Source organism: Canis lupus, chromosome 11 (genome assembly GCF_003254725.2).
Source record: "Canis lupus dingo isolate Sandy chromosome 11, ASM325472v2, whole genome shotgun sequence".
NCBI classification, from domain to species: domain Eukaryota; kingdom Metazoa; phylum Chordata; class Mammalia; order Carnivora; family Canidae; genus Canis; species Canis lupus.
This window is the reverse complement of record NC_064253.1, coordinates 69,394,846-69,421,204: the sequence shown is the minus strand read 5'-3', so window position 1 is coordinate 69,421,204 and position 26,359 is coordinate 69,394,846. Positions and strand designations below refer to the sequence as shown.

The following is a 26,359-nucleotide window of genomic DNA, read 5'->3' as shown; positions in this document are numbered from 1 at the left end:
GTTGGTTTCTAAAACTGTGAGCCAAGCATGTAACAAAGACAAAGAACATTTGGTGAGCAATGGGTGCAGGGAGCTACTTTGACAAGTGGTGTTGATCTGGGCCCCACAGGAGCGAGATTGGAAACGGTAGTTTTTGTTGGCAAAGTTGTATCTTAAACTTTTTGTGTCTTGGATGCTAGGGGAAGGCCGAGAGATTTCCCAATATGATAAAGTAATGTAAAAGAAACCATATACCTTGGCAGGCCCCAAGTATTTTGTATTCCCCTTGAGGCCAACAAGCTTCTGCATGCGCATGTGTGCACGCGTGTGCGCACAGACAAACACACACACACACACACACACACAGAGCAAGCCTAACTATTTACATTATCACTCTGAACTATTTTGGTCCTTCTTCTCTCCTCCTCCTCCTTGTCCTGTGTCAAGTCCATAAAAGAACACTTAAATATGTGATTCTTTGGAATTTGGATTGTGTGGTCAATGGAAACCACTGTTTTAAATTCCCTGGAAACATGGGTCATGGATACTATATTTAAACAAATTTTGGAGTCATCAGGTGGCTGGATTTTTCCACCAATATTTTCACCTTGTGTTGAGTGATTCACACACACGCCCCTCATTCCTCCCAACCTTCTGTAAGCAAATGCATCACAATCCCTACACCATGACCCCCCACACTGGTCCATAATGATGTAAGAAAACCCATGATGTTTCCCTTTTTGAGAGAGAGAATTTTCCACGTGGGTTGAAAATAAGGTAAAAGGAAAGGGAACAGGACAGGATGTAGTCAGTGTCTTTGCATGGATATGTAGGTTGAGATTTGATTCTTAAATTATCACTGGGGTACCTACCAGTCCAGCTTGACTAGCATTCTTGCCAGCCAGAAGTGAGGCCTGGAACAGAGTCTAGGTGTCTGGGCTGAAACTCCCCAAAACTGAGGAGTCTATACCAGGATGTGACCATTTCTGATATTAAACATGCTGGATTTCCCTAGGGAGATGAAGATGTGGCTTTCTTTCCATTTCAAAGCATCAGTAACATATACTTTGTACCTAAGGGGAGGAACCACTATCTGAGGATTTAGCTGTTCTTTTTGCCCCCTGCCAGGGTTCAACTACTTAGAGACTGCAGCTGTGTGCTCCTCACAAAGTCCCAAAGGACAAGGGTTTTTTGAGCCAAACCCCAGGTCACTCCCTTACTCCCTTGTCACCACAGAAGCAAGTGTGCACTCTGGTCTCCAGTTCAGGAGTTTGTAAGGTTCTGTTTGTGTTCCAGCTGCTGAATCATCACCACCTTAGACCTCATTACCTCACCTTCTTGGGATCAAATCTATAATTCTTAGTAAAGGGAACTTCATGGGACTGAATTCTTACCTTTTAACTACAGGCAGTAAGGAAGAATGTTTTTCAAAAGCTCTATCTACCCACTTCCATATACAAAATAAATAAAATACAGCACTCCTTTCAGATCCATGTTTTCTCTTAGGAAACACTATAATCAAATAATACTTTAAAAATAATTTATGTAGGTAATAAAGCACATGCAAAAAAATCTTCCCTCAGAAGTAATGCAAAGTGAGTTTTCTTTTACTTGAATTTCAACCATGAGAGAAGAGGTTTAAAAAAAAAAAAAGCAACAACAACTATGTCCCACAAGATTTTACATAGATCCAGATTTTAAGCCAGGGTTGAGTATGGTTTATTGGATAGAACTATTTCCTTTACTTCTTTTTGCTGTCACTTGCTAGCCATGTGATGTGTAGCAGATTACTTGTAGCATCTGGGACACAAGTGGCTCATCCATAAAATGAAGTTATACCCATCTCATGATTTCTTGATTATTTAAAAATGTAAACATATGTCATGCTGCTTTATCCTCTATGTCAGTATCATAGGATAGCACCCAAAACCCTGAATCACTTACGTTGTAGCTCATTCATATAATCACAGACTTGGACATAACCTATCTAATCCTATAGATTTGTCTTCAGCTTTCTTGAATGATGGATGCCTGATGACAGGGGGCTTACCAGCTTCCTGAGAAATCTGGCTTATCTATCCTTGTAGCCAGTCACTTATATATTAAATATTTATTAAATATATACTATCCTCCAGGGGCTGGTCTTGGTGCTGAGGATATATCAGTGAACAACAAAGATTGTTACCCATTTGGCATTTATATTCTAGAAAAAGTTCAAGCAAAACACATAATATGTTAATGTCAAAAAAGATTAAAAAGAACAAAATAAAACAGGACAAAATAACAGAAATTTTTGGAGGTGGGGAAGGTAAATGGGCAGAGAGGGTCGAATTGAGAAGATGTCATTGCATTAATACCTGAGGGAAAGTGAGCCACAAAACTATGTGGATGAAAAGCATTCAAAATAGATTGAACAACAAACACAAAGATGCAAAGGTGAGAGGATTCTTGATGTACTGAGGAGGATAACGTGGCTAAAACAGAGAGAGAAAAATAAGAGTATTAGGATAGAGGGTCAAAGGGGCATTGGGGGGAGCAGACTGTGTAGGAACTGATTGGCCATGGTTTGGACATTGGCTACTACTCTCTGAGTGAGAGGGGTCACTTTTAAATAATTCTGAGTAGGGAGGGTCTTGATATGTCTTAATCATAAGGAGACTGCTTTAGCTGGTATGTGGAAAGCATTTTGAAAGGGGTAAAGGTGGAGGCAGGTTAAACAGATCAGGCATATTGAAATAATTCAGGTGAGAGGATGTGAAGCTTGGACCAAGGAAACAGTGGACATGGTGAGAAGTGATCTCATTGCAGTTATATTTAAAAGGTAGAACTAAGAAGATTGATGGATTGTAGAGAGAACAAAAGGGAGGCAGGGAGGCAAAGAGGGGGGTGGTGGAGAAGGAGAGAGATAGAGGTCAAGATCACAAGGTGAAAAGTATTTTGGGTCCCAGGAAACAAAAAGGTGCCATTTCCATGATTTATAATGTAGAAAATTATGAGTAAGGCAGGTTTGGTGCAGGAATGGTGAGGCAATATTATGAGTTCAGTTCTGGATAGCTAATTTTAAATGCCAAGTGAAACATCTGTGTGGAGATGTTGGGTTGACCACTGGTTATAAAAATCTGCTGTTTAGGAGCAATATTAGCAGGTTGCAGGTAAAGTCCTGGAGGCATCATAGGGATGGCATTTTAAACACTTTGTCCCCTAAAATGAGACAAGCCTAACTCATGAGTGAGTATTGATAAAGAAAAAGCATTCCAGATTTGAGTCCTAGGCATTCAATGATTAGAAATGGAAGAGATTAGGATGAATCTTCAAAGGAGACGAAGGAGTGGCCAGAGCGGAAGGAAGGAAACCAGGTGCATGGAGTGTCCCAGTAGACAATAAAGGGTTTCAAGAGGTCAGCATCAGGGTTTTCAAAGAGATCAAATGCTGCTGATAAGTCACTCAAGATGACGATGGACAATTGACCACTGGAGTTAGCATCATAGCAATCATAGGTCACTTTGATAAGAGTGGTTTTGGTGGAATAGTGTGGGTAAAAGTTTGACTGATGTGGGTTCAAGAGAGAATGGGAAGAGAGAATTTGCAAACTCTTTCAAATTTTTCCATGAAAGCAAGAGACAAATGTGGTAGTTGATGGAAGGAAAAATAGAATCAAACTGTTGTGACAAAAATATTGGGTGAAATAGCAATGATTTTGCACACTCAAAGGAAAAGTCCTGGAGAAAGGGAAAATTAATGATGGAGAAGGAAGGAGAATAGCCTGAGAGTATTTGATCCAATGAGAAAAGATAAGGTCTACTAATGAGGTAGAAATCTTGGTCTTGGCTATGAAATCTGAGAACATTGAGTCTAATGTAGATCAAAACGTACATTATTGGTACAGATATATGGAGGTTGATGGATGTGAAAATGGGAGCTAGAGAATACTATCTCTGGTTTGGTTCCATTTTCTCAATGAAATGTCAAGGTAGGCCACTGATGAGAATGAGAGTGGAGGAAGTGGTTTTGGATATTTCAGAAGAGAGAAGGTAAATATGGAAAAATTTTTTGTGTTGATTTAAAACCTGTCACTCAAAGTACCACTCACTGGTTCTCATTGTTATCTAGCTAGGTATTCTCCAAACATTTGAAGAGGGTTACCCTCCTCATGTCCTTCACGACGTGTCCCTCATGAATCACATGTTCACTGTGGTAAACAACATTCCAGCTACTATCCTATGCAACAGTTTTCAGAATTTTTATGGTCTTATTTGATCATATTTGGAGCTCTAGGTTGTCAGTACCCTCCTAAAATGAGATGTTCAGGATTAAATTCAAGCTCTACGTGTGTTTGGATTCCATAAATGGTTGGACACTGTATTAGACTAACTGGGTGGCATTAACTTTGGGAACGTGACTTTGAGTTAGGCTCCACAAATCTAAACCTAAATCCACAGATCCATTTCCACCTTGCACCACTGGTATGTTCTGGATCAGATTCAGGGCCCCTAACTCTTTAAAAGTCCTTGTTTTTTGGTTTCAGATTAGCATTCCAGTTTGTTATGGTTTTCAAATGCATTTGCTAATTGAATTCTCTGCCCAACACCTGAGAGAGACGTGGTACCCATTTTACAGAAGAAGAAATCAAGGTACTGAGAGATGAAGTTATTTATCAAGTGTCATGGACTTAACAAGGTACAGAAAAGGGTTTTAAACTCAGGAATTTAAGCTCAATGCCTAAGCTCTGTTTTAGGCTCCATGGCCCAGAAACGTGTCTAGATATCCTGTGGCACAGTTCCAAGAAGAATTCATGTCTCTCGATTCTGAGAGCTCCAGCCAGAAGCAATGCCTTTCTTAGATCCCCCAGCTCCTCACCCTCTACCAGACAGCTAGACCCAGAACTCCTATACATCATGTGTCTGATCCCTAAATGCTCATGCTCGCTCTCTCATTTCTGAAATATAAGTCACTTCCAGGTTTTGTGCTATCTTCAGATTTAAAAAGCATTTTAAACCAAATGGACAGGCATTAGAGAGGATTGGGACACCTGCTGAAAGCTTTAAAGCTTTCCCATATGAGTCAATTTTATCCATAATGAGCATGCTTCATTGTCTTTTTCTTTTTATATTTGATGATGTTCTTTTTTTTCCCTACAAGGACCATTCATATTTAATTACAATGGAAATCTTCCTCCCATCCTTGTCCTCAACACACACGTGCATTTTTAATGGAGTTTCTAGAGTAAACATGTTTCAAAGACTATCCATGGTTCCAAAGACTATGACACTCTTAACAAGTTCTTCCAACTTTTAAGCCTCACGTGGAATTCCCAACTGTCCAGTGATTTAACTTGTCAGATTGCTGGAATCAAGTCACTCATACATATTACCCCTTGACCTCCAACTGGCAGTCATAGCCCTCTCTTTTGCAAAGAATGACACTTCTCCTGCTTGACAATCCAAACTGTCTGCTCACCGTTTGTGCACAGTTGTGGCAGCTGAAAGCAGCTGGCACGCAACATATGGAATTTAATTTCCTAATATTTACATAGATGGAAACTGTTTTTGCTCCAGACTTCAGATGATCTTTTGCACTAAGCCTGCAGGCAAAAGTTTTCAGACAATTTCATGCCCGCCTCCTATGCTCCCCTGCTGCAATCTCATTCATGAGAATCAGAACATAGTCTAATAATGTGTGTGTGTTGGAAGATGCGGAGTCCTTTGCCTATTGGCTTTGCTGCAATGGTGGTTTATGTTGGTTCTGTTTGCAACTGGGAAACTCGGGGTTTTCAAATATAACATTTCTTTGGAAATATTCTTAAAATAAATTTTAAATTTCAGAACAGTTCAAAATTTATAGAACATGAAGATACTACTGAGTTGCCATATGCCTTATGGCTAGTTTCCCCTATTAGTAATGTTTTACATATGGGCATGGTACAGTTGTTATGATTAATGAACCAATACTGACATATTAACTAAAGGCCATGCTTTGTTTTATTTTTTATTGAAATATGATTAACATACAGTTTTTAGTTTTAGGTGCACAATATGATTCACCAATTCTATACATTTCTCAGGCCTCATCACAATAAATACACTCTTAATCCCTGTCATCTATTTCACCCAACCCCCCCATCTCCCCTCTGACCACCAGTTTGTTCTCTATATTTTAGTCTGTTGTTGTGTTTGTCTCTTTTTTTGTTTGTTTCTTAAATTCCACATAAATGAAATCATGTTTTTCTCTTACTGACTTGTTTTGCTTAACATTCTACTGTCTAGATCCATCCATGTTGCAAATGGTAAGATTTTATTCCTTATCATAGCTGAGTAATATTCTAGTGTGTGTGTGCGCTTCTTTACCTGTTCATCTATGGATGGACACTTGCATTGTTTCCATATCTTGACTATTGTAAAAAACACAGTCATAAATATAGAAGTGCTTATATCTTTTTGAATTAGTATTTTCATTTTCTTTGAGAAAATACTCCAATGTGGGATTGCTAGGTCATTTGGTATTTAATTTTTTAATTTTTTGAAATGTCTTCCATACTGTTTTCCACAGCGGCTGCACCAACTCACCTCCCCACCAACAGTGCACTAGCATTCTTTTTTCTCCACATCCTTGCCAACACTTGTTATTTTAAAGTCCATCTTATTTATTTATTTTTTTAAGTCCATCTTATTTAAATTTCCTTAGATTATACCTAATGTATTTTTTTCTGATCCAGGATCTCATCCAGTATACTGCATTACATTTAGTCATTTTGTCTCTTTAGGCTCCTTTTGGCTTTAACAGTTTCTTACACTTCATTCATTCCCCTTATTTTTGATGACCTTAACAATTTCAAGGGGTCTTGATCAGGTATTTTGTTGAATGTTCCTCAACTGGAATTTGTCAGATTTTTTTCTCTCATGATGAGACTGGGGTTGTGTATTTTCAGGAGAAAAATCATAGATGTAAAGTGTCCCTTCCACCCCATCATATTAAGGGTACAGGCTATCAATATGATATTACTACTGATATTAACCTTGAACACCAAGATGAGGTACTGTTTGTCCACTGTAAAGTGATTTTTTCCACTGTTAAGTTACTCTTTGTTTATTCTTTCCATACTGCTCTCGCTGGGAAGAAGTTACTCTGTATGGCGCACATTTAGGAAGCAGGAATTAGGTTCCATCTCCTTGAGGGTGAGTGATCTACATAAATTATTTGAAATTCTCTTGCATCGAGATTTGTGTCTTCTCCCTAGTTTATTGATTTAGCAACCATTTATTTGCATCAGTATGGATCATGGATGTTTATTTTTACACTTAGGGTTATGAACCAGTCCCACTCCATTTTGTTGCTCAAGTTGTTTTAGCTTTATCATCAGAAGCTCTTTCATTTGGCTTCTGTGTCCCTTTGACATCCTGTCATCATTCTGGCATTAGTTTGTTTGCTTATTTGATGAACACTTCCTTACTTTCTGGGGTGAACAAATGTTCTAGCTCATCTTGTATATTTCCTGCTCCTGTCCTATCATCAGCTGTTCTTCCCCCCTCATAATTTTGAAATAACTAAAATAGTCCTAGTTTTCGTGGGGAGTCTCACTGGTATATAGTAGTCACGGGTAGTAAAACTTGGGCCTAGGAACAACAGCTAGCGAGAAAGAGGCATATCATTATGATTTCAATTGTTTAATATTAAAAATTGTGTGCATTTGTTCAGCAAATATTTTTGAACACTGCTATGTTTCAAGAAGTGAGATAATTAGAAGCTGGAGGCACAGAAGTGTTTAAGACCTGATCCCTACTCTCTGAGAGCTCACAGTCTAATGAAGGAAGCAAACAAAAAGGCAAGCAACCACACACTACATGGAGCAGGTGCTGTGGTGTGAGTAGGTCATCCTAGGATTAGAGGGGAAGACAGCAGAGTCATCCAATTTGGACTGAAAAGAGTTTCCTGGAGGTAAATTTGCCAAATGAATTGAGGAATTCACATCCACAGCAACTCCTTCAGGCCTCTTGATTTAATAAAGCTTGAATTTTTTTTCAAAGTATACGTATATCTTCCTGGATCTTCTCTCTTTTAATTTAATTTGGGTGGTTGCTTTCTTTTGGGAGATATGGTCAGTTAGAAGAATCTATAACTTTCTCTCATCTCACCATCCATAAAGAGGCAGACTTCTTTGTTCCTCATCTCAGGAAGGGGCTCTGATGATAACTGGTCTTAGAATCTGCTCTCGAGGCATTCTGGAGCTTAGAGATACAGAATCTCACAAACCTTCAGGTGGTTGCAGCAAATGAGTGGCTACTCAAGTTAAAGACTGTAAATATGCTTTTCTCATCTCTGAATATCTAAAAATGGTGTCATTTAAGTATACATTTAGGCAGGCTGTATTTAACAAAAATGGTTGCAATAATTTCTCCCATTCTGCAAATTGAAACATTTTTTGCAGTGTAACTGTGACACTTCTCTCATCAAGTGGGGGTCTGTTCTCTCCCCTAGAACTTGAGTGGATTGCCACGGTGACAGAGGTGACATTTTAACTTCAGAGGTTTGGACATAAAAGGTGAGTTCCCTTGCTAGCGCTCCTTTGAGACATTTACTCTTGGTATCCAGCTGCCATATTGTGAGGATGCCCATATTAGCCCATAAGGAGAGGGCACATGGAGAGGCCATATGTAGGGGTTGTACCTGACAGCCCATTTGAGGTCCTGGCTGACAAATGGAAGATATATGAGTGAAGATGACTCTAGACTTTTTTCAGACTCTGGACATCATAGAGCAGAAACAAGTCATCCTCCCTCTGCTCTGTCCCACAGAATTCATGAGTATAATAAAATTTTTGTTTTATATCACTATTTTTGCATGTGGAGGTATGGGGGAGGAGGTTGTTATTATGCAGTAATAGTAACCAAAATAGAAATAGCCGCCCTCTCAGCACTCCAAGCAAGTGGCCCTGGATATGAAGAACTAATCCTGGCCTGCAGAAAAGCCTAGCATTCTCCCTTACAAGCCCTTCTGCTATTTGCTTCTTTCCAGTATGTGAACCTATGCTATTTGTTCAATGTCTGCTCCCTCTCCTGACCTCTCCTAGGTCATAGGCAAGAGGAGGAGATCATGTTTCCTCATTCATTTCCCTACCTGCAGTGCCAGAAACTTAGTTGACAGTCATTAAATATTTGTTGGATGAATGAATAGAACGCAAGGAGGTAGGGTTAGATGAATATGATTTTTGGGGGGTGGCATTCCTGAAGATACAGAAAAACAAAGTCTTGCTTTAAATTTAAGTAAAGTAGAACATGTATGTGTTTCTTTACATCAAATTGTGAATAAATAATATTCTGACATTATTTCCTTACCTGAGACTTTTCAAGTCATTTTGTCTACCTATTGCCATGTAATAATTCATCCTAAAATGTAGTGGTTTAAAACAACAGATATTTGATCAGGATTCTGAGTTTGGTTTGGCTGAGTGATTCTTTTGCTTCACTTAGCATTGGTTGGGGTTGGTCCAAAATGGCCTCACTCACATAGCTGGCAGTTGATGTTGACTGCTGGCTATATGCTCATCTGGGGCTATCAGCCAAAGCTCATGGTTCTCCTCCATGTAGATTGCGATACATGACCTAGTAGGCTTCTTGATAGCAATTACACAACATCAATTTTATTGGTCAAATCAAAGAGCCAATTCAGATGTAAATGGAATGAAATGAATACTACCTCTTAATGAGGAAATGGCAAGGCTATATACTACAAGATAGAATTTGAGGTGGGAGATATTGTTGTGACCAGAAGTGATTTGATTGGTTGATTGATTACGTATTAGTTTCCTTGTGACCTGCCTATTTGGATTACTGCTTTAATTCTCAGGAATGTCCACTCTCTGGTTATATACAAAAACAATGCACTACCTACCAACTCCTTGGAGTACAGTGTTAAACTTGAAGTCAGAAAAAGATAGTTTGAATTCTGGATCTATCATGTAACTGCTATCTCTCTCTGGCTTATTACTTAACCTCCTGGAACAAGTCATCTATTTTATAAAATAATAATAATAACTTATTAGATAATAATATATTATCAGAAATCCCAGTTGTCTTACCCCAATAAGATAAGTCAATTATACCAAAAATGCTTTGAGTTCTGATATTATGTACAATAATAATAGATATTGATTGTTCTGTGCCTCCTATATGTTTGGCACTGTGACATATGTAATGCATACGTCAGTTCATTTAATCCTCACATCTAAAGCTTCAGAGTTAGTGTTCCCACTTTGGAGAAGCCAAGTTATGTAACCAGTTCAAGGCAAGACAGCTAGCAGTTGGTGATCTTAGTCATTCAAACTCAGAATTGACTCCAAAGCTCACAATTCAAAAGAACAACCCATTTCCTTGCAGCAACTCATGATCTCAGGTAATATGCATATTAGCAAATAATATATCTGATAAGAGACTTCTATCTAGAATGTATACAAATCTCTTAAGACTCAAGAGTAAATACACAGCCCAAATTTTAAGAATGGGCAAGGAATCTGAGCACATTTCTCCAAAGATGTACACATAGCAACTAAGCACATGAAGAGATGTTCAACATCATTAGCCATTAGAGAAATACAGATCACAACTAGTTACCACTTCCTGGCTACTATAATTGCTAAAATAAAAGAGATAGACAGTAATAAGTGTTGGTAAGGATGTGGAGATATTGGGGCCTGTATACATTGCTGGTAGAAGTACAAAATTGTGCAACTACTATGAAAAATAGTCTAGCAGCCTCTCAGGAAGTAAAACACAGAGTTACCGTAGGACCCAGAATCTTCCTTCCTAGCTATAAATGCAAGAGAAATGCACACATTTGATCATAAAAAAAAACTCGTACACAAATGATCATAGTAGCATTATTCACAGTCGGAAGAAAGTAGAAGCCATTCGAATGTCCATCAACTGACAAATGGATAAATAAAATATGATAGGTCTAAACAATGGAATATTACCCAGCCATAAAAAACAGAATGAAGTACTGATACACACTACAACATGAACCATTAAAACGATATGGTAAATGAAAGAAACAGTCACAAGAGATGACATACTGTAAGATTCTGTTTTAGTGAAACCACCAGGATAGACCAATCTGTGGAGATAGAAACTAAATTGGCGGTTGTGGGGAAATAGACACTAATTGCTAATGGGCACAGAATTTCTTTTTAAGACGATGAAAATGTTCTAAAGTGGGTTGTAGTGATGGTTCCAGAGCTCTGAGAATATATTAGAAGCCAGCAAATTTTCATTTTAAACAGGTGGATTGTATGGTATATGAATTATATATCAACAATCCTGTTAAAAAATAATACTAGCAGAATGTATGTCATTGACCCTATGTCAGGCACTCTTCTGAGCTCTATCTTACCTAATAAGACAGTAATTTATTTAATCTTAATTACAACTCTGTTAGGTAGCCATATTATTATTTTCTCTTAAAAGATAAAGGGTGACAGTTTAGACAATTTGCCCAAGATTATATAAAACACGGTAGGGTAGGGCTGAGATTCTAATCTTGATAGATAGCTGCTTAATCCCTAAGCTTAATCATTATGCTATACTACCCCTTATCAATTATAAATACACATAATACCTTGGGTTTCCTCCCTTTGCCCCACGTTTTCTGTTCTGCTTTGGTCATACATGTCCTCCTGCCAAAGGATTTGTTTTTATTTATGTGAGTGTCCACGTCATTCCGAAAACCTGTTACAAATATTCATGTGCATCCCCCCTCCTAAAAAATAAAAATAAAAAAAAGTTTAGCAACCATAAACTAAATCTCCTTTGGGGCAGGTTAGATTACGTTCTTTTTAAATTTCTCTTCAGGGATCAAGACAACTTTCTAGGACAAGGGAGTTTGTGGAGGTGACACAGTCATGTCATTTAAATGGAAAGGTGGTTCATGCCTTCCAATCGGGAACCTGAAACACGGTTCCATCTTTGCTAACTGCCTGACCTCAGACTAGTCATTTGACCTCTCTGAACCTCAGTTCTCTCATCTTCAAATTAGGAATACAGACAGTATCCAGCTTGGTGAGACGCTGCAGTGGCAATGCCGTGGGGACTAATGGGTGCAAAGGGCTTGGGGTGGGGCTGTGCTCCATAAAACAGGAGCCACTGTCCTTATTCACCCTCACAGCCCACCAGCATGTCAACTTGCCCAGCACAGTTAGCAGAGCAGGGAAAAGCCCTCCCCAATCCCAACAAACTGTCTTTTCTTCCAGCCCGGGAAGTTCTCTCCTCTCCAAATGACCAACTTAAACCAGATTGAAAACCTGGGGCAAAAACATGCAATGAGTGGGGAGAGAGAGAGCGCATGACGGCAGTTGGCTCGGCTTCCCAGCTTCTCCAGAGAAATCAGAGCGGCTAAGATGTTTAAATCCCCAGCCAGAACCCCTGATTTAATTTGATTTTATAGTTCCAGGGAATTGCCTTGTTGTGGTTTCCCTATATCACATACAGAGCTAGCCTCTCCCCCCTGTGGAGAGGGGAGCCAGTCAGAGTAAACGTGTGCTGGCACAGCACTCAGCTGCAAAGACTCTTCTCCTTATGCAGCTACTTCTGCATGGAGGCCCCATGAGACAGGCCATGGGTGGAACAGCAGGGCCTCCAGCTGTCCCAGAGGGGGCCTGAACTTTGGTTTGCATGCTGACTCTGTGGCCTCATGTACCTGTCAAGTGTCATGCCTCCAGACATATACATGTAACTGGGAAATAACAGTCTACACTCTCAGGTTTGGTGTGAGGCTGTGAGAAATGAGGAGCAACATTTAGTGAGTTCTCAGTCAGTGCTATTGTAGGTCCACCAGGAAACCGAAGCAGTTTAATAGCATGCAGAGGGCGCTGGACTCACTCTGCTGACATCTTTACCTCTCCGGGCAAATAGAAGTAAGTGAGCAGAAGAAAGAAGAAAGAAGACGTTTCTTTGGAGGAAACAACCCCTTGTTTGAGGGTTTGAGAAGACGTCCCATAACATTTCTTGAGATGTCCTACACATTCTACATTTAGCGTTGGAATCCTAGGATAACAGTGAGGGAAGAAGAGTAGAGATGATATAGCCCTACCCACTCATTCCCACTCTAGAGAGACAGAGGCTCAGAGAGGGGAACTGACCTGCTGAAGAACACACAGCAAGTGAGTTACAGAGCCTGGATTTTATATTTGTGTTCTTTTCACTATGTCAGATTGTTTCTGGGAAATCATTTGGGACAAATTCAAAGAGAGGCATGATTGCAGGGGCTGTAAAGGACAAGAAGTATCCAGGGAATAAATGCCTTCATTTGGCCAGAGGAAGCGTGAAGGTGGAGCAAGGCAGCCTGCCAAGGGCCTCCTGAGCCTTACTAGGGTTTAAGCTTTAGCCCAAAGGCAGTGGGAAGCCATGCTTATTGGAATATAAATGACTTGAGGACAGAATTCGAGTTCATATTATTTTTGTGAACCACTTCCTGGCATGTAACATCTGGCACATAGTAGGGGTTGAGAGGTGATTGCTTGATGATCCCAGATTTCCAAATCTGGGAGCCAGCATGGCTTGGAGAAACTTCCAAGTCTTTAGAGTTTGCTCCAGTAGAAGAAATCCTGAAATCTATCAGCAATCATTCACTTTTCTAAGAATTCTTGAACATGGGAAAGTGGGGGAAAAGCCCTCAGATGGCTTCCATCGGAAATGACATGCCCCTGTTCACCCACTGAGCTGGTAATAAGTAACCTTTCCCAATAGCTAGAGTATGGTGCATGACCCTGCATAATGCTTGTTCCAGTGAGTGAAGTAAGTAGAGGCTACATAAACAAAAATTAATAGGCATAGAGATTCTCCATCTGGCATCTGCCACAGCTTCAACTTCTACCTTGCACATGCCTATGTTCCATTGCTTTTGGCCATTAGCACAGGGATAGCGAGTAATACACTGACCTTGGTCATCCTCACCGTCTTTCTAACTTTGCAATGGGTTCTTTAAAAGAAGGAATTTGAGTTTTCAGGACTGGGTTTAGGAGTGAATCAGTAGTCCTTGGAAGTCTAAAAGAGTAATGGACATTCTAAAGTGTGAAGGTATCATTTCTCCAAATGGGGGATCTGTCACTGGAGAGTTTAACTGCGCTGAACTAAGATAGCAGTAGCTAAAAGTAGAAAAAGACCTTGGGCCTCATGAATTATGCTTTCATCATGGAAGGGGGAAAAGCTCAACACTGAGGTATGAGGCACTGAGCTAGGTGTTTGATTATTATAATATCTATGACATGAGAAATATTATCGCCACCATGTTGGGACAGGACCCAAGGTTCAGAGACATAAGGCTCCATGGAGATAAGAATCATGTCTATTTTCTTCACTGCTGCATGGCTGGTATAGGGGAAGTATGCTCCCTCACTTTCTACAGTCATGAAGCTGACAAATTAGAACACAGAAAATTGAATGATGGTCTGTGGGGATGTACATGATGCTGTGTGTGTAGAAAGCCCCAGCTTGGGTGACATCACCCCTTTATTAATGAACTTTCAACAGCTTTCTGTTCCAAAAGGCCTTATCCTACCTGGTCCTTGTTGATCTCACCAACTTCACCCCTGTCCTCTCTCTTTTTCATTTCCTGACCTCCAGTTTCAGTGGTTTTTGTTTCTATCCCTCCAACATGCTGGGTTTGTTCATTCTGCTTCTGCTGTTCTCGAGGCCTGAAATAATCTTCTACTATCTTAGCACTGCTAGCTCTCATTTTTCTGGCTCCATCTCAAATGACATTTCTTCAAAGAGGTCTGCTTTGACAACCTGATTCATCCCTGCTATCCAGCCACTTGCTGTTACGTTACTCTATTTTTGCACTCTTTGTTCCTACCTGAAATGAACTCCTTTGCTTTTATATTTGCCCATTGTTTGTCCGACCCCTATTGGAAGGCTAGTTCCACGAGAGCAGGAACTTTGCCTCTTTATCCATTGTGGTATTTCCAGCATCTAGAACAATCACCGGCATATAGCAAATGCCTGATAAATACCTATCTAACAAACAACTTAGAGAATAAGTGAACAAATGGCTGACTGTCACTTTATAAGTAAAATCCCAAAACCTCAGGCCCCAGATTTATTTTATTTATTTATTTATTTATTTATTTATTTATTTATTTATTTATTTTTACTGCTTTCTGCATTAGATCTTACTAGGATGTTCTATCTCCACCCCTCCTCCCAATCTTAGCCTTTTCTGTAACAGACAGCAGTTTGCTCAGCAGATATTCCCCTTTCTGTCTCTGACTAGGATCCTGGCATCAGCATGCCTCCCTTATCCCCTGTCCCAGCAATTCCTGACTCCTTATACTTTCTCAAATGCATCATACTGCGTCTTTGTCCTTACTGTCCTCCAACCTGCACCATCCTGTCCTCCTGGTAGCCACTCCATCCTTCCCACTGTGCAAATCCTGTAAAACTCACTGTGCTCAGCACAAATATATAGGTCTCCGGGAAGACCTTCCTCACTTTCCTGAATGGTGTGTCTCTCAGGGCTCCTTGAGGGCATGCTCTGCATTTGTACTGTAGTGTTTATCTCACAATGGAATTGGGTTTTCTTGTCGGGTAACCAAGGGCAGAATGGAAGTAAATTCAACCTTTCTCACAATACCAAACTGGAGTACAAAGGTGAATATGAGAAGGCTGTTCAGCAACCAGCTGAGAATGAATGAGGAGAGTAAATAAGTGTGAAAGAATGAATTAACTGATTCTTAAGAAAACATATCTGTGAATGTCTAACCCAAGATTTCATTTTATTTGGCTCCTTTCTTAGCAGAACACTCACTGTCCTTATAAAGTTTGTTGTTGTTGTTGTTGTTGTGTGTGTGTGTGTGTATGTTTTAATAAATAGTGGCATTCAAACAAATGAAAAAACCAAGAAGACTGACAGTGACAATATGGAGAGACCCATGCAGTGAGCTTTTTAGGTTAGGTCGAGTCTCAAGGGAAGGTTCATAGGCAGGAGCACAGAACTACAAAATAGACCCAGGACCAAAACTGAAGTCTAGATGCAGGAACAGGGACCCAAGATCACAGCGACATTTCCTCTGATGAGTCTCAATACAAAATTGTTGAAGTTTTGGGGAAGCCTTGTGGTGTATGGAATGGCAAGATAAAGACAGGCCTGCCTGGTGCTCATGCTGACAGCCTATCACTATTTCTACAACACTGGGCGACTCATATAACCTTTCAGTTTCCTCTCTGTGAAGTCTACTTCCCATTGCCCAATGCAGGATCGTTATAGGACCTAATTCAGTGCTGACATGCAGTAATTGCTCAATAAAGCACCATTGCCTTCACCACACGATGAACTAGATTGTCTCCAGAACTGGAGAAGGGTTGTCCCCACGTGTAGGTTAAGAGGCTATTACATTTTCCAACCATGAATTAGTAGGAATTCTGGTCTGGTCAGATGAACCACTGGTTTTATATATAATAAATATTGGATTACGTATAATGTGTGTGTCCCAGCTCCAGTTCTGTGACTTTTAATAGTTCCCTTGTCACTGTAGTATGCCTGATGTGGTGAGGTTACAGAGAGATCCGCAATTTCTCAAAAATCAAAAAAAAAACACCAATATCCACATAAAACGCGTCATGCGCTTTTGACTGTGCATTTCTGTTTCTAGGCATTTATCCAAAGGAAATAACCAGAGAACGCATGTACAATGATGTTCATCTCAGCATTGTTTATTGCAGTAAAAAATTAGAAACATCTGAAATGCCTCACAATAGAGATTTGGCTAAGTTAATTATGTTTCAGACATTCAATGGAATACCACGCACACATCAAAAAATTGTGTTCCCTCAAAGTATTTAATGACTTGGAAACAAGTTCAAGGCATATTGTTCAAGGAAGAAAGCAGATAACCAAACAGTATGTTCGGTATATTTCCAGTTTGGTAAAATAGGAATTGTGAAGGAAACAATAATAAGATTAAGTAATACCAGGGGAAGTAGTATTAGTGGTTAAGAACCCAGGCTGTGGATTTAGACCCCCTGAGTTCAAATCCCAGCTCTTCCACTTGCCTGCTGTGCTATTTTGGAAATTATTTTACCTCTCTTTGTCTCAATTTCCTCATCAGTAAAATAGGGACAACATTTGTACCTTCCTGAGGATTAAAATGAGTTTAGATATTTGGCTTTAGGACAGTACCTGATATTTAATGCTGAGTGAAATAATTCAATCAGAGAAGGACAATCATCCTATGGTCTCACCCATTGTGGAATATAAAATATAGTGTAAGGGATTATAAGAGTGGGATGTAAGGAGGGAAACTGAGTGGGGAAAAATTAGAGAGGAAAACAAATCATGAGAGACTCCTAACTCTGGGAAACAAAGGGTTGCAGAAGGGGAGGACAGTGGGAGGATGGGGTGACGGGCACTGAGGAGGGCACTTGATGGAATGGGTACTGGTTGTTATACTATATGTTGGCAAATTGAATTTAAATATTTTTTTAAAAGAAGGGTACCTGATAAAGAGCAAATGTTATAGCAATGTTGGCTATTAGTTTTATTTTTTTTAAAAAATGATGTAACGCATGCTATTTTTAAAAAGATTTTATTTATTTATTCATGAAAGACACACAGAGAGAGAGAGAGAGAGAGAGAGAGAGAGGCAGAGACACAGGCAGAGAGAGAAGCAGGCCTCATGCCGGGAGCCCGATGCGGGACTCGATCCCGGGACTCCAGGATCACACCCTGAGCCAAAGGCAGGCGTCAAACCGTTGAGCCACCCAGGGATCCCCCAGGCATGCTATTTTTAAAAAAAGTTAAAACAAACAAAAAGATGACTCATATCTATGCAAATACCATTCAGCTAATAATTGCTTAAATTGGGATTGAACCTAAGCCTGTCTGGCTCCAGAATTTGAGCACCTAACCATTATGTAATTCAGGAAAAGAAATGTTAGCCGTGGTTTTCACATATTTGCAGGATGAGGGATACCTTTTACTTTGTTTTTTGTGACTTTCTGGATTTTCCAAAAGTTTAACAATGAATACATACTGCTCTTGTAATGACAAAAATGTTATTATTTATACATGGCATTTCTGGTTATTTAAAAAGGAGCAAAGCTTCTCATACTCACTTGCTTTCTTTATCAATTAGCCAATTACCTTATTTCTGCACCACAACTGGTGCAGCTTCATGGAGATGCTTGAAATAGTACAGGGTGTCAAATTCACGATCACAGAAAACAGGTCACAGTTATCCTACAGAGTTGACATAGTATTCCAGAATCAGCATGAGCTCTAGAATCAGACAGAACTGAGTTCAAATCTTGAAGCCATCAGCTACAGGCCCTTGGATAAATCTCTCAATTGCCCAGTGTCTCTGTTTCCTCTGCTATGAAATAAGATACCATCTCACCATGATGCCTGACTCCATGAGAGCTCTATATGAAGAGGTCTTCATCATCGTTTCAGGTATATGGTAAGAACTTAACTACTGGTGGTCATAAGGATAATACTCAGTTTTTAACTGTCTCTTAGAGCTGCTGAATCACCCTACACTGGCACCAGGATGGGTGAATCCTAATTCATAAACACCAACCTTAAATGTGTCAATAAATGCAAAACCACTAATTTCTAGCTGAGGGGACTAGCATCAGACAGCCCACCATGATCTATTTCCAGTTTAGAGGAAAATGTTGCCATTCCTGCCGAGTGTGTATTCCTCCACCCTACCTTTAAAGAACAAATAAAGCAGAAAATGAAGCTTTTTATAAGATGTTAAAAATACATCAAGAATGAAACCCTGCTTGCCTGTTGCTGATTTGAAAATGGGTTTGAAAGCATTCCTTACATCCAGATTGGATTACTCTCACTTTTACTCTGCAATATTGCCAGTATTTTTTTTTATGATTATTATTACTAGGACTTGTTCTGGGTCCAGAACATGGCAGTAGGAATTATCTCTGGCAATTCTGCAACTCAGTCCTCTCACCAGCCCCTAAATCTCAACAAGCATTCTGAATTTCAGCCGGAATTGATTGGAAAATTGGCCTTATAATTCACAAGGGTTCAGATTTGAGATCAGTTAACACCAGACTTCTGGAAACATTGGCTGCCCCCTTGGGCCAATGAGTGGTGAGGTTTTTCTCCTTGAAAACAGAGCTGAAAGTCATGCCTTTCTTCTTCACTCCTAGTTATGCAGACTGCATCCTGAGAAGTGCTCTGAGAGGGAAGGTCTCCTGCTGTCTTTGTGCGGGCTTTACATAGAACAAGACACTTGTTCCGACAGAAGGGGATCTCAGGACCCACATTCTTAATTTACATATGATAAAGTTGAGTCCCAGAGAGGAGGCAGGCTTTGCTTGGGTTACACCAGGAGTTATGGAAGACTACAATTTGTATCTCCTAAATCTTTGGTTATAGTTGTTTTTTCTCTACACTACCATGCCTCATTAATGAAAGCCTTTGACATCTCTGCAAGTGGTGGGTCACTTATGGATTGACTAACCAAACCATCTCTTTAATGTAGCCTGGACCTCAGCAGCATACAGCCCATCCATTTAATCAATGGGACAACAATGTACCTTCACCCTCTTTCAAATTGTAGCTTCCTCATGAACTCTTTTGGTCCTTTGCAGAACCATTTTGCCATGTAGAGCAAAAATACAAATGCCTTTTAGAAGCTGCAAGCCTGCTTTGGAATGTGTGTTCCTTGTTCCAGTTGGACTGACTTCTGAACATGGAACTATTAAAAATCAGAATACTGCTTTCCTGGAAGTGGGAGAAACATATGAGAAGATGCATGCTGGCAGTTTCCTGTAATGCAGGCTTTGACCCATCCTCCCGTTAGCCTTTCAAACCCTGCATCCATTTTCGACATGATGGCTGACAATCTGAGAAGGGCATCTCTTTGGAACTGCGGATTGAAACTATAAGAATTAGGTAGCAGGGGCTTCATCCAAATTGGACTTCTCACACACATTGAGAGACCATTTAATTACATGATCAATAGGATTGCAAAGAAAGCTTAGAAGGTCACCAACATCACTGTGGGATGTAGTAAAATATGATAGAAGGAAAACCTGAGAGTGCTGTATCAAGAGTCCAATCGATAGCCACTAAGTTTTATCTGTGTCAAATTTAAGAACATTTGACATCTGTGCCAGAAAAGTGCAAAGGCAGTTATGCAAACCATCCAGCTGCTTCCCAGAACCCAAAAGTTCAGTGAAGATCATCTGTAAAGAATACACAGAAGACAGCCAGTGAAGGGACTCAACAACGCTACTCATAAAGGTTCGCAAACAAACAGATTTCCACGTTGGCAAGCCAAGTCCCAAATGTTGCATACAGCTGGGTAAATTTGACCTTCCAAGTGTTTGCTCTTCTTTGTCACCCATTTTAAAAACAAGAGACCCCACCCAGGATTACACGGAAGAAATGTTAGCATGCCAGGTTGGTTAAGGGGGTTGGGAGCCGAGTTAGACTGCCTCAGTAGAAATCCCATCCCCTGCAACCTACAAATTGCATGACTTTGGACGAGTGGCTTAGGTGCTTCAAGCCTTTATACTCCATCTGTTAAATGGGGGAAATGCTTGTGCCTACCTCCTAGGTTGTAGGGAGGATTAACTGTGCTAATCTACCTGCAGTACTCAGCACAGTGCCTGGCACATAGCAAGGCCTCCATAAATATAAGGTTATTTTTGAAATTGTTTCTTGCTTCTCACTAAGAAATTATTCCACAAATACAACACCATATTCAGCATATAGCAGCAAAGAAAGTATCCAGGAGGGGAATAGGAGAAAGCAAAGATTGCTCAGCATAATTATTAGAATTGCTACCCCTTATTGAGAGCTTATTAGGTACCTGGTGCTGTGTCAGCTACTTCATGAATATTTTCTTGTTTAATTACCATGGAATATTATAAGGTAAATCTTATTCCTATTTTTCATACAAGCAATCAAAGCACAGCAAAGTGAAGTAACTTACCCATAAGAAGACATTTTTAATAAATAGACTCAAATGTGGGACCTTCTGACTCTACAACTTTGGCTCTTCTGAAGTCTCTGATCATCTCTGAGTCCCTTGGGACGATTTGGTACAATTTTGGCAGGGCACACGATGAACTGCCCCCAGATGCTGGGAGAAATCTATCACACTGCAGCGGCATAGTCATGTACTGCTCGATGGGGTTCCATCACATGTATCCCATGCACTTCCACAGGAATGAAAGTTTCTGCATGTCCGTCCATTTTCAGAAAGGCGGAACGGAGCAAACACATGGGCAAAGCTAAGACAAATGGTCTCCTGTTCCCTGAGGTTCCCTTTCCCTTGGTGAGGCAGATTTGCAGGGCTAGGACTCAAAATACATTCAGTTCAGGCAAGCACAACAAGCATTTATATTTTTAGTTTTTTTTTTTTTTTAAATTTTTATTTATTTATGATAGTCACAGAGAGAGAGAGAGAGAGAGAGAGAGAGAGAGGCAGAGACATAGGCAGAGGGAGAAGCAGGCTCCATGCACCGGGAGCCTGATGTGGGATTCGATCCCAGGTCTCCAGGATCGCGCCCTGGGCCAAAGGCAGGCGCCAAACCGCTGCACCACCCAGGGATCCCACAACAAGCATTTATAAAAAGTGGCACATCGTAGGTAAGGTGTGGAGGGGGGTCAGCATAGAAAAATGAATCATATTGAGGTCACACACAAGGAAAGCTCATGGAAAAATAGGCAACTATAAAACTATGTATTAAGGCATAGTGATAGAGAGCTGGGCTTTGGAAACAGAGAGACCTGAATTTGAATCCTGGTTCTAAGCTTACTTGGTACATGGATTCAAATAAATCACTTTTCTTTTGCATCCGTAGAACGTGTTTCCTATGCAATCTCTACTGCATGTGACTACGAGAAGGACGAAATGGGATGAAGCAGATCAACAGTTTAGTATTTGCACATAACCAGCAATGCCTGGGCCTTGTCCTAGCTCTACTACCCACTGGCTTGCATCCCTGAGCAAGTCATTGCACCATGCTGTGCCTTTGCTTTCCCATCTATAAACTGAGATAATAGTAGTACCTGCCCCACAGGGTAGTAGTGAGGATTAAGTACATTAATATTTATAAAGCGCTTAGAAAATTTGTCGGGCGCATAGTGAAGAATCGGTGTTAACTACTACCATTACTGCTGTAACTCGTTTTGATAGAGGCAAGGCACAAGATGCTGTAAGAAAACAAAGAGGCACTTAACTAAAGCTGTGGTGGGCAGACATGAAAAGCTTCCCAGAAAATGGAACTCCAGTGAGCATATTCCAGGTAGAGGGGCAGGGGTTGGGGGGCAGCAAGGGCTGGGGCAGGATTTAGAAACCACATTCTTGGATTTCCTTTACAGTCCGTCTTCGGTGGAGACCGTGCCTCTCATATCTCTTGCTTTTGCCCATTGTAGTTCCTGGGTCCTGCAATTGGTTCAAAGGCAAATTCCAAGCCAGCAATGGAGTGGGAGGGGGTAAGAGGGGAATGCAGTACCCCATTTTGAAAAAGGGCTGTAACCATTTAGCCGATTATTTAACATTGTGGAATGCAGTAAGGTCAGAGACTGGCTCACCTTTCAATGTAGCTACAGCTCCAACGAGCAATCTCTGAAATTGCTTGAAGTCATTTACACCAGTGAATGCATATGCATCAGGGCTTGGTTAAAGATTTAGAGGATAAGCTGGTTAATAGAATTAATTTGATATATCCGGTATAATTCAGTGGAACACATGAGTGCCCTTCAGAACCCAAAGCTTATGGGACAGGAACAAATCCTTGTACCAGCCATTAAAGAAGGATTAGTTGGCCTCCGGAAGGAGTAAGCCCGTGACTTTCATTCTTCTCTAGCTGAATGCTAAATGGATGTCTTGATAAATGGCTATGTTATAAACGATTTATCAGAAACTTGGACCGTTGAGTGTATTTTTTATTTTGGGCCACTTCAGAATTCATTCCATAGCCCTATCCGATCCCTTCGCCTCAGTCCTGAGGCCAGAAGGGAATGTGTGGAAGACCAGGGTGCCATACACTCACCCGGGGCATTATTCTTTGTGAGACTGAGATGGGGTGGATACAAGGACACCACCTCCACCCTCCTCTGAGTAGGCTCGGTATGTACCCCAGAGGGAACAGTGGCTAGCCGCCTTGGATTAAAATATGGGCTGGCCAGATACTGAGTCTGCCGGTGGGAGTTGAGAAGCCAGCCAGCCGAAAGAATCTAATATTTACTGCAGTTCACCAAGACGTCAACATCCCCATATTTTGCAGATGAAACATGACTTTGTAGGACCCGATGTCGAGTTTTTTGAAGGTGATTCAAAACAGGAGTAGATCATATTTTGGTAGGAGAAATAAAAGCTTCCTCCTCCATTGCTGTTCGTCTTGTGATGCCAAATTAGGGAGAACTTCTGGCCCAGAAATAGGGGAAAAAAAATTGGAGCTGTTTTAAGATGATGAGAGAGGTTCTTTTCATGCCACTCTTAGTACAGAGGAGTTTTTTAAGGCGTCGAATTAGAACAGTGGTAAGTTTTTGCAATCTGAGAAAAAGAACTTGGGAGTAAATGCTGATTACTCCTTTAGGATATGTGTGTCCATGGCCAGCATGGCCATTTTAATATCCTGTCACTGAGAAAGACACTGGAAGAGAATTTTAACAAGAGGAAGAAAGTCAAGAAGAAAAGGGGAAAGTATACATTTTCTATTTCTAGGAGAGGATTACATAGCAAAGTGGTTTTGACTTTCGGGGATCATGAAAGTGCCCAGTGTAGGACCTGTAGATAGGAACCATGCAAAACAAATGGATAATAAAGGCGGTACCCATGAAGTCTATCCTGACCAAAATGGTATAGGTAGTGTAACCTATACCCATTCATATTCTTTTTTTTAAAGATTTTATTTATTTATTCATGACAGAGAGAGAGAGAGAGAAGCAGATACATAGGCAGAGGGAGAAGCAGGCTCCACACAAGAAGCCCGATGCCGGAACTCGATCCTGGGATTCCAGGATCACGCCCTGAACCAAAGGCAGATGCTCAGCTGCTGAGCCACCCAGGTGTCCCTACTCATTCATATTCTTAAACAAATTCCCCGCCTCCTGGAACACAGTGCTTATTTTCCTGTTTCTCTCTTCACTCTCTTTGAGTCAGCATAAATATAAACCCTGAACTATAGAGAAAGAAAGGCCTGGGCTCACAGACCTGTTCCCATTGGCCTTGGCAAGTCCCTTCACTTCAAAGTGCCTCAGTGTCCTGAACTGTAAAATGTAAGTAATGTGGCTCAACCTTGCAGAGTGGTGGTAAGGATTCAATGAGAATGTTCTGACCACCAATACAAAGGAAATCTGTACCTTGTGTTTTCAGTATTTGTCAACCCCTCTCCCCTTTGTTCTTCAGCAAAAATCCTGTCTCACATACAGGAGGTGATCAAGTAAGCACTGGCTCTGCACTGGGCGAAGGTCCACGATGCTGACCTGGTGATGGACGGAAGTTTCTACATCAGTTCCAACTGCTCTGGTTTGCAATGTAAATGGACACCAAGACAACCAAGGGGCAGCCTTGCAGCAGATCAAGATCACCCTGCCCTGGTCACAGCAGCCCTTTTCCATGCCATGGCAGATAAAATCCATGTCGCACCCAAGTAGGTCAAGGAAGAAAGGACAGAAAGAGAGAAGCAAGGGAAGGGTACAGGGGGCAACAGAGGGATAAAAAGAGAGGGAAATAAATGTGTTTTTGAAATGCTCTTCTAATTCTTCAGGAAGAAAAGACAGCAGTGTTGAGCTAATGCCCCCAAAATAGATCTGAGCAAACATTTGCCAACGATCTGGAAAAGAAAAATCTTTCCTGACACTTCTTTTTAAGTAACAGTGGGACTTGGGACTCTGGGAAGGGAGGGGTAGTACTGAGGCCAGGCAAGGTCTTGCCCACGCTGCGTAAGGTTCTCTGGAGCACCACTGCCAAAGTTCAGACCTGGCTCGTGACAAGCAAACCTCTGAACGCTGTGGTTTGGATTTTGCTCATGGCTTAATTTCATATGTGAGGTCTTCTCATACCCAAGAAACCAGGCCTTGCCTAATCGAAATCAGACAGAAAGGCCACACACGTTTGCAAGGATGTGTGCCATCTTGCCCTTCTTTACAATTTTCACAGAACTCTCTTAAAAAGAAGGGAAGAGAGAGGAGGCAGTGCAAGTTACATCTGATCAGTCTTTCTCCTTTCCTTTTACCTAGACCATCATTTGAAAACTGAATATTTCTGGGCATAGCAATGGGTATTAATGAGAAAAATGTTTGGACCAAGGAATTTCAAAAATGTGTGTAATAAAGTTAAAGAAGGGCACATCGATAAGCTAGATATTTACTATGTAGGTTCTCCGCCACCAGGTTAGCTGCTCTGTCAGCATCATTTGATGTTGTTACCCACCCCCTCCCTCTGAAATACTCTCTCCCTCTAAAATCCAGGGTACCACCCTCCCTCAGTCTCTCATTATTTTGTGAGCCTGTCTTTCTCAGCATCCTTTACACTCTCCTTCCTTTTAATCCTCCACACCTGGGGAGATGGGACTTCAGTGGGTCCCTACTCCATGGGTGGTAGGTATATTGACTTTACAGGCCTCCAATACCATGCCTTTTCTTTTCTCTGCCTGTGACCTCATCAGCTATCTGCAGATTTCTACTTTTAGTTCCATAAATGGCATCTCCATCATCCATGTAATATGTCCAAAACTGAACTTCTGATTCCTGCTGCCTCCCTCCTCACCTCCTCCCCATGGTTTCTGCATAGTTGTCCATGGTCAACGAATGGTACCACTGTTTTCTCTATTTCTCTCATTCCCTTACAATCTAGGTCCAGTTCAACCCTGCATCTTAACTGCATTACTCTAAAAAATATGCCCCGAATCTACCGTGACCACTATCACGCTAGCCCAAGCCACTGTCAGCCTTCACAAAGACTACTGCAAACACCTTCTAGCCAGTCTCCCTAGGACACTCCCACTCACCACAGTCGATTATCTACACTGCATGATTTGAAAAACAGAAATCAGATCCTGTTACTTCCCTCTTCAAAAACCTCTGATGATTTCTCATTTTACTAAAAATAAACTATGAACTTTTCCCCATATCCTAAAAAGCCCCATATAACCTGATCCCTCCTACCTCTCCAGCCTCATCTATTACCATGATCCCCCTTACTCAATTCCTTACATGCACACCAGTTTTCTGCTACTCTGAAAAGGCCAAGAATTAGCCTCAGGGCCTTTGCACTTGCTGTATCATTGGCCAGTATTGCTCTGCCCCAAATCCTCAACTGACTTTTGGACACTAGTTCACCAAGCCAATAAGTGCCTTTCCCTTTCTGAACCTTCATTTTTTCCCCCTCTGTGGGATGATTTTGAACAAA

At 40.8% G+C, this 26,359-nt stretch overlaps 1 long non-coding RNA gene across 1 annotated transcript; it reads left to right on the top strand.

Annotated features, from left to right (window-relative positions):
- Positions 1-4,520: 4,520 nt before the first annotated feature.
- Positions 4,521-24,668, top strand: LOC112649698 (uncharacterized). The gene is made up of 4 exons (XR_003129719.3): positions 4,521-4,656; positions 7,094-7,151; positions 8,452-8,515; positions 24,379-24,668. It is a non-coding gene; the product is annotated as an uncharacterized LOC112649698 (long non-coding RNA).
- Positions 24,669-26,359: the final 1,691 nt, after the last annotated feature.